The sequence below is a fragment of the Sinocyclocheilus grahami genome, unplaced genomic scaffold, assembly GCF_001515645.1.
Source record: "Sinocyclocheilus grahami isolate Dianchi unplaced genomic scaffold, SAMN03320097.WGS_v1.1 scaffold1381.1, whole genome shotgun sequence".
NCBI lineage: Eukaryota > Metazoa > Chordata > Actinopteri > Cypriniformes > Cyprinidae > Sinocyclocheilus > Sinocyclocheilus grahami.
The window spans coordinates 3,946-12,369 of NW_015506560.1; positions in this window are offsets into that span (position 1 = coordinate 3,946).

Genomic DNA, 8,424 nt, shown 5'->3' on the forward strand with positions numbered 1-8,424 from the left:
TTTTTAGTGAGCGAATGTTTAAAAATGCTAACTTCATGGCATTGGTTTTTGTTTCAACAGCAATCTTAGTTTGACGCATTATAGGCAGCAGATTAGATGAGTCAGTCGTACGGCTTGAGAAGGCCTTAGACTTTCTATAACGTGATAAAACAGAAATAGAGAAAACTACAGGCACACTGGGTTCCCGCTTGTTCTGTAAACATTTGTGAATGTTGCTGCTATCATAACGGGGAACCAACACATATCACCGAGAGCTGCTATCAGTTATTTTTGGTTCACCTACAGCAGACGGGGGGTTTGGGCCCTGGCGTTGTAGCAGCGGCCGGAGAGCTCTCACTGGAGGTGGAGGACAAGCTGGGCCCATAGGCTTTGGTGGTTGTGCGGCCCGCCGTTTTTTAGTTGATAACTGGGGGCTTGGAGCAAAAGAGTGGGAGAGTCCGGTCCCAGCATAAACCAGTTCCTCCATTTTCTGTGAGAAGCTTAGAAGTGGAGATGCTGGAGAGAGGGATAATGTGTCTGGTGAGATGGGCTGTGGCTCTGCTGTTTCTGGTGGCTGAAATATGTTGTCCTGGCTTCCCTGGCTGTTTTCCAGAAAGTCGTCCTTGGGTGCTGAGTCTTGGAGCTGTTCTGTTACGTCACAGTCTGTCTGTGATGAGCTCTGTGGGCAGGGATGCCTCGAGGGTGAGTAAAACACAGGCTAATTTTCATTTTTGGGTGAACTAACCCTTTAAAGGGGTCATATGATGCTATTTTAAAGATCACTATTTTGTGTATTTGGTGTAACAGAATATGTTGACATGCTTTAATGTTCAAAAAACACTTTATTTTTCAAATACTGTACATTATTGTAGGTCCTCTATGCCCCGCCTCTCTCAAACACGTCGTTTTCAACAAAGCCCCCTCCTTTGACAAGTGCAGTCTGCTCTGTTTGGCCAGCTGACCGAGTGCATTGTGATTGGCCGAACACCACAAGCACGCGTCGGAAATGTAACGTCCCTTACCATAAACGCAGCTTCAGCTTTCAAAATAAATATCAAGACAGTTAATAATGTCATTAGTTTTACCATCAGTTCAAGCCCAAAAGGGCAACAGTCTATTAATCACTTACCCCCATGTCGTTCCAAAACCATAAAAGCTTTGTTTGTCTTCGGAACACAATTTAAGATATTTTGGATGAAAACCAGGAGGCTTGTGACTGTCCCATAGACTGCCAAGTAAAATACACTTTCAAGGTCCAGAAAAGTATGAAAAGCATCGTCAGAATAGTCCATCTGCCATCAATGGCTCAACCACAACGTTATGAAGCGACGAGAATGCTTTTCATACTTTTCTGGACCTTGACAGTGTATTTTGCTTGGCAGTCTATGCCTTATTGGCAACCCTGATAATCACAGCCAAGAAGAACAAGTTCACCCAAACTGAACCACCTTTGCAAGCACAGGTCATGTGACGGTATCAAATTTTCACGTTGCAATTAAAGCTAAAGCTTTTATCATGGTATACGGTGTCATCATGATATTGAAATTTATTTGCAAAACAGTGTTGTCATAATACAGTATAACAGGTTTAATAACTTTTTTCTTATAACAAAAAGAACTGAATATTTCAATTCAATAAAGCAATACACAAAATTTTTTTTCAAACAGATTAAAGTGCAAAAAAGTACAATAAGTAACACTTTACAATAAGGTCTCATTAGTTAACTTTAGTTAATTCACTAACATTAACAATGAGCAATAGCTACATTTGTTACGGAAGTTATTATTCTTTGTTAAAAAAAATACAACTGTTAGTTCATGTTAGCTTGGGTTCATTAAAGGGGTCATCGGATGGCCATTTTCCACAAGTTGATATGATTCTTTAGGGTCTTAATGAAAATTATATAACATACTTTAGTTAAAATTTCTCAGTGGTAGTGTAAAACGGCACCCTTTTTACCCTGTCAAAAACAGCTCTTTTCAGAGCAAGCTTTAAATGCAAATGAGCTCTGCTCACCCTCTCTTCCGAGCCGCTCTGAGCGATGGTAAACTTTAGCCGCATTCATTGTGAAACTTGCTAACTAGCACGTTATTAGGAAAGGCGATTTGCAAAGATTCATAACAAGAAACAACATATACTCACTTCTTCTAGGTGAAGCTGTATCACGAATGACTCGCGCAAACATAAACGCATTTATGTAGATCGCATTCCCTTCAAAAACAAACGTATTCCACTGCATCTTCAGCGGCTCAGATGTCAGGAGTAAATGACGACTGCTATGTTCATGATTATATCCAACAATAAAACACCTCAATCGCTTAGGAGTCATTCTTGTCTACATCTGCTCCGGAGGTGAAACAATGGCGGACTGATGACAGCTCACTCAGAGCGGGTCTAAGGTAAGACGCCAGTCCAGTCTGTGCTGAAACACCACTGTCAATCAAACTATCATGGGAGGGGCCTGTTTTTGTGACATCACACAGACAGGCATCTGAGATCGGCTCGATTTGAGAAAGGTGTAATGATTTTAGTAGACAAAAAAAAACCACTGGGTGGATTTTTAATCATTATAGGGTGGTTGTGTACACACACTGCCAACACACATTTATGTTCAAACAACATGTAAAAGTGCATTTCACATTCCGATGACCCCTTTAAATAAATACTGTTAAATACAGTTAAACTTTTGATTTTAACAACGTGTTAAATGCTTAAATTAACTAAGATTAATGAATGTTTAGAATAATTTTTCATTGGCAGTTTATGCTAACTAATGAATTAACTAATATGAACTAATTGAGCCTTAATGTAAAGTGTGACAATAAAGAATCCAAACAATATCTATGACATAAAAAGTTTACAACTAAAAAGTTGTAAAATATATAGCCTAGTAAGTCTAAGTCTTTAAGTATTTGGCGCTGTGCTAAACACCATTACATAAAATACCAACACCATAAAATCTGAATGGCTGTTTGAAACATTTAAACCCTGTTCAGAAACAGAAAATAGCACAGCTGCTTTGTTTACAGGTTACCGGGGTAACGGCTGCATTTATGAGGTTCCATCACCGCCATCTGCTGTCAGAGAGTGAATATGCATTTTCATTTACCGCATCTCCTTCACTCTTTCAGCCATGAGCTTCTCATCCATGTTCGGCTTGTTTACATCAGAGTGCACATGCGTCTGTGACGCAGCATACAGCGGTGTTGTGCATTTTACCCAGTTGTAGGGGTGGGCGATATGGCAAAAATATCATACAGTTTTTTTTAGAAATATCACGATTTTAATCACGATTCTTTGTCATGTTGGTTTTATTATTTTGACAGTTGTCTGAGCAGAACAGCCAAACTAATTTCCCTATTGTAAAAAAATAAAAAAGCCTTTCAAGCTAACAAATTTTTCAAATATATCAAATATTTAGGCCAAATTATGCGAAGATAAACATTTTATTATTATAAAAATCTTATTATCTTATTATTAAAATCGTATTATTTATCTTAGTTATTAAAACACACATTACAAATACACATAATATACAAATAAAACAAACAGTGCTTTATTTTCAGGTACAATAGGTGTATTTAGCATTCAAGAAATTGAACCAATTTTATATGAACAAATATAAAAATGAAAGAAAAAAACTATATAGATTAATTCCTATTAAAGCAACTGTATTAAAGTTTTTCAGTCAAGAGTAGCGAGTGATTTTTCTCTTTGCGTTCTGTTGTTTTATTAAGATAAGGGGATAGTTCACCCAAAAATGAAAATTGTCATCTTTCTGTCAGTTCTGTCACGGTGTTTTATTTTTATACCATCATTTACTCACTCTCAAGTTGTTTTAAACGTGAATGAGTTTTAATTCTTCTGCTGAACATAAATGCTATTTTGAAGAACGTGGAAAACCAAACAGTTGCTGGTCCACAGTGACTTCCATTTTTTTTCCTACTATCAAATGTGGATCAGCAACTGTTTGGTTACCGACATTCTTCAGAATATCTTCTTTTGTGTTCAGCACAAGAAAGAAATTAATACAGGTTTGGGACAACATGTGAGTGAGTAAATAATGACAGAAATTCAATTTTTGGGTGAACTATCCCTTTAATGACAGTTGACTGCATGTTTAATACTGTGTGTTCCCCTTTCGGGCTCTGTCTTTACATTTATTTTGAAAGATGAAGCTCACGATTATGGTAAGAGGCGTTACATTTCCGACGAGTGCTTGCGGTGTTCGGCCAATCACAATGCACTGGGTCAGCTGGCCAATCAGAGCAGACTGCGCTTGTCGGAAGGAGGAACTTTGTAGAAAACGAATCGTTTGAGAGAGGCGGGGCATAGAGTACCTACAATAATGTACAGTATTTGAAAAATAATGTGTTTTTGAACATTAAAGAATGTCAACATATTCTGTTACACCAAATACACAAAATAATGATGTTTAAAAAAGCATCATATGACCCCTTTAAGACCTGCACACATCTAATATACAGGCGTGCATCCGTTTTTCTCTCAACTGTTTACTTTCATTTTAGACATAACCAACTGTGGTTATATGTAAACCTTGTGTATTTCGACAGTATTAGCGCAAAAGATAACTTAGTTTAGTAATTAGGCGCTGTTTGACAGGCTCTTAGTGTGTACGCGCTTCAAGTATATGCACTCAGAAAAAGTGCACGTCAGAACAGCACGCGAATGAAATGTTAAACTGGCAAGGCGTTAAAGCACATGCAAATGTACTTATGTGATTTGCGAATAAGTGCAGTGTCCCATGAGAGTAACTCTACTGCAGAGTCAACATTTGATGTGAATGTATGTCGCATTGTACATTATATTGAGCCGGAGGCGCCAGAACTGTAACTGATTGAATGTGCGCTGTAGTACTATGATATTTCTTCAAAAGCAGATCGTGGAGACATTTTTATCGTCCACAATCAAAAATCATCATATCGCACACCCCTACCCAGTTGATGGGAAAAGTATTCATAGCATGTTAAAATATGTGAAAGATTTGTAATAAATTATTATTCACTGTATTTTGAAGTAACCACAATAACAATATTGTGCATGTTCATTATCGAGATATATCGCATTAATGAATACCGGCACAAGTCTAGCAAGCACGATTTGTGCAGAATGTTACAAATTTTTGTCCCACCAAAGCCTTTTTTGATCAGTTAATGTGATTTATCAGTGATGTAAATGAATGCTGTGCATGTTACCTGAGGGAGAGAAAGCGCAGAGAGCCCCTACCGCACACTCTCTCTCTCGGTCTTCAAACCCTCTCCCTCCCTCAGACATATTACTAAAATGGTAAAAGGTCGGAAGACTGAATCCTTGTTTCATGTGGCGCATTCGGAGATTTTTTTTCCCCCTGAATTACCGCTGGGTGTGAGTTGCGCTCAAAAAACATGTCCTTATCCTCTCTGACAAGCGTTGCGCACATGCAGCTGACATAAACCACACTTTCAGTTAACAAATAAAAATCTGTGCAGTGATGAATAGGGATGCACCGAAATGAAAATTCTTGGCCGAACAAAATAAAACACTGGGCCGAAGGCCGAATACCGAACATGGTTTTTCACATTTTTCCCCCCATGTAGGCCTATTTTGCCATTGTTTTTTTCACCATTGCATTAAGTAAATTGCCAAAATGTGCTTTTTACTGTTTTGTCCTGCTTTTCAAATAAAAAATCTATTACATAACAACAATTTAAAAATATTTACTTAACACTGAACATTTTTTTTCATTCTAGCAGACATTATACACTAAGTTAAAGCACAATTTAACTTAAAATTAATAAGTTGCTGAGCAGAAAATACTTCTTTTAAAACATTAGAATATAGGGCCTTTCGCATCGCTTTAGTTCCAGAACTAAATGTACAGTACTAAAGTACTGGAACGATTTTGCGCGAACTATTTCCCAGTACCATTTAAAGGGTTGCATTCGCACCAAGAGTGTGTACTAGGAAGTCGTTCGACAGCGACGTCATTTGTGCGCGGCGTTCAACAACAGAAACAAAGAAGAACATTACATTATTAGGAGGATGGAGGACGCTGTGATCGGAGCTGTGTGTTTGTTGTGTCTCACGGGTTTCACAGTGGACATGGAAAGTCGACGTATACGTAAAGCGATTGAAAGAACGGAAAGGAGGACTAAGAATCTCCAACAACAACTGGCAGTGCTACATTTGCTACAAGTGCCTGCACTTCAGCGTCCGTCCATCTATCGCTGTTCTCCATACTTGCGAAATAAGTTGACACAATGTTTACAGTATGTTTACACGGCGTTTTAAATCATGGCGGGTCAGGGCATTCTCGCACACGCTGGGCCAATCAATGTCTACTTACGTCACGATTAGTACCAGTTGTGCCGGTTAGACCCTGCTCCGGAGTAGGAGCTAATTTGGTTCTCGAAAAAGGCAGTCCGGTACTAAAACGCCAAAAAGTGGGTAGTCCCACAATTAGTTCTGGTACTATGAAAAGGTTCCCGTGGTGCGAAAGGCCCTAATATTACAGATGCCAATTTAAACACCATGTGTGAATGTTATAATAAATGTATTAATAGAGCTGTTGTAGGGTAATTATTAGGGATGAACCGGTATCGGTATCGCCATATTCAAACAAAGAAACAGAACAACAGACAGCAGAAAGGAGTTAAGGATGTCTACTACGAAGTACATGTATGCAATGAATATAATGTTAAACATTCAGTATTAACGCCTGTATAGCTGATTTGCGCGAGCTGATAAACAAAGCACACTGAGTGGATTGAGCATGCGGCGGCGCAGATGCGCGAGCTTGGCGAGTGAATATATCTTTCTCACAGACATCACTGGAAAGTTTGTAGTTCGTTCAGATATGTCAAAAACAAGTAAGTAAAACAATGCACAAGTTACTTAACGGTAGGTAGAGAGAGAGAGAGAGAGAGAGCGCAATTCTGTTGTGTGATCTTTGATGTTCACTCACTTAGCACTAGGGATGTGCAACAGTGATCGAGTACTCGAGTACTTGACCGTGACAGCGATGATCGATCATGTAAACGATGATCGAATTTTTGCGACTGAAAACTACTGCGTGCGACTATGAAAACATATTTAGAAGCACCAGTGCGACTGACCAGATCATCATCATACTTGTGATTGTGATCGCTGAGGGGAGCTTCAAAGGTTTCTACGTGTTATTGCAGCGTTGAGAAATGTAACACAGAAATATCTCATGAATCCTTTCATAAGCAAAGTGTAGACGGTGTAAATAAGAGATTCATAGCCGTGCTTTTTTTCGTCATATTTGTGGGCATAATTCAATTCATTTGGCTTCGAAAACGCACAGGCGATTTATGGATAATAAAACTTGATGTCTAGCGCATAACTTAGCATCCTATTGTGCAGATACAAGTTGTAATGTTACGTCTGCTATGTATCTAAGTTATCTGATTGATCATAGGATGTGTCATAGAATGAGCTTCAGTATATTGGCATAAAGTCACTCTTCACCTCGGGCAGCTATTCCTTTTTAGATGCTTCTTTATTAATAACATTGCTTCATCATAATCATAATCTAACATGTCCTAATCATGTGTTCATGTTTTCATAGACAGGTTTTCATGTCATATTTTTATTTTTAACATTCATTTTCATAACAATCTTCAGATTTTTTCATTATATCCATTACGTCCATGCCCCGCCCCCGATTACTCGATTAATCGTTTTTGAAACCTATCGATGATCGAAATGAGAAATTTCCCAAAATGCCCATCCCTACTTAGCACACGCTTTGACTGGATCTATTTGATAAATGAAGTTAACCAACTAACATTATACATACCCTTTTGGTTTCTGTACCCAATATTTAAAAAAATGTACAAATGCAAGAAAAATATTGGTATCGGCAAGTACCTAAAATAAAAGTATCGGTATCGGGCGAGTACTGGAAAAAGTGGTATCAGTGCATCACTTGTAATTATTATTATCATTATTATTGTCTTAATATTTAATTTAATTTTTCAGAACGACAGAAAAATTACAATACTATCATTTATGAATGTCGATGGAGTTGTTTCTTTTTCTCGGCTTTTATTTTGGCAAAAACCCGCAGGAAGATCTCAGTGCTTCTTTTTGTTAACAACAGCATGCAGATTTATAAATGATTCTCATTACGAATTTGGGAAGATGTTTGTTGCATGTATCACATTGTCACATGCCTTTAAAAAAATTCACAAAAATGTTACTGAGCAACTGACGAGTAACAAGTTCAGCGCAGATTTTCCTCACGCTTTGGACTCTGAAACCTGGCGCCGCGAGCTCGTGCAGCGCTGTCAGAAGAATACATGCAATTCGTGCGTGCATCAGAAAATATAACATTCTGCAATTGATTTACTAATCGTTTAAAGGTAATTTCGCGATTTCAATCATCATACAGTAACCTAACCACCAGCATTAGCCACCTCT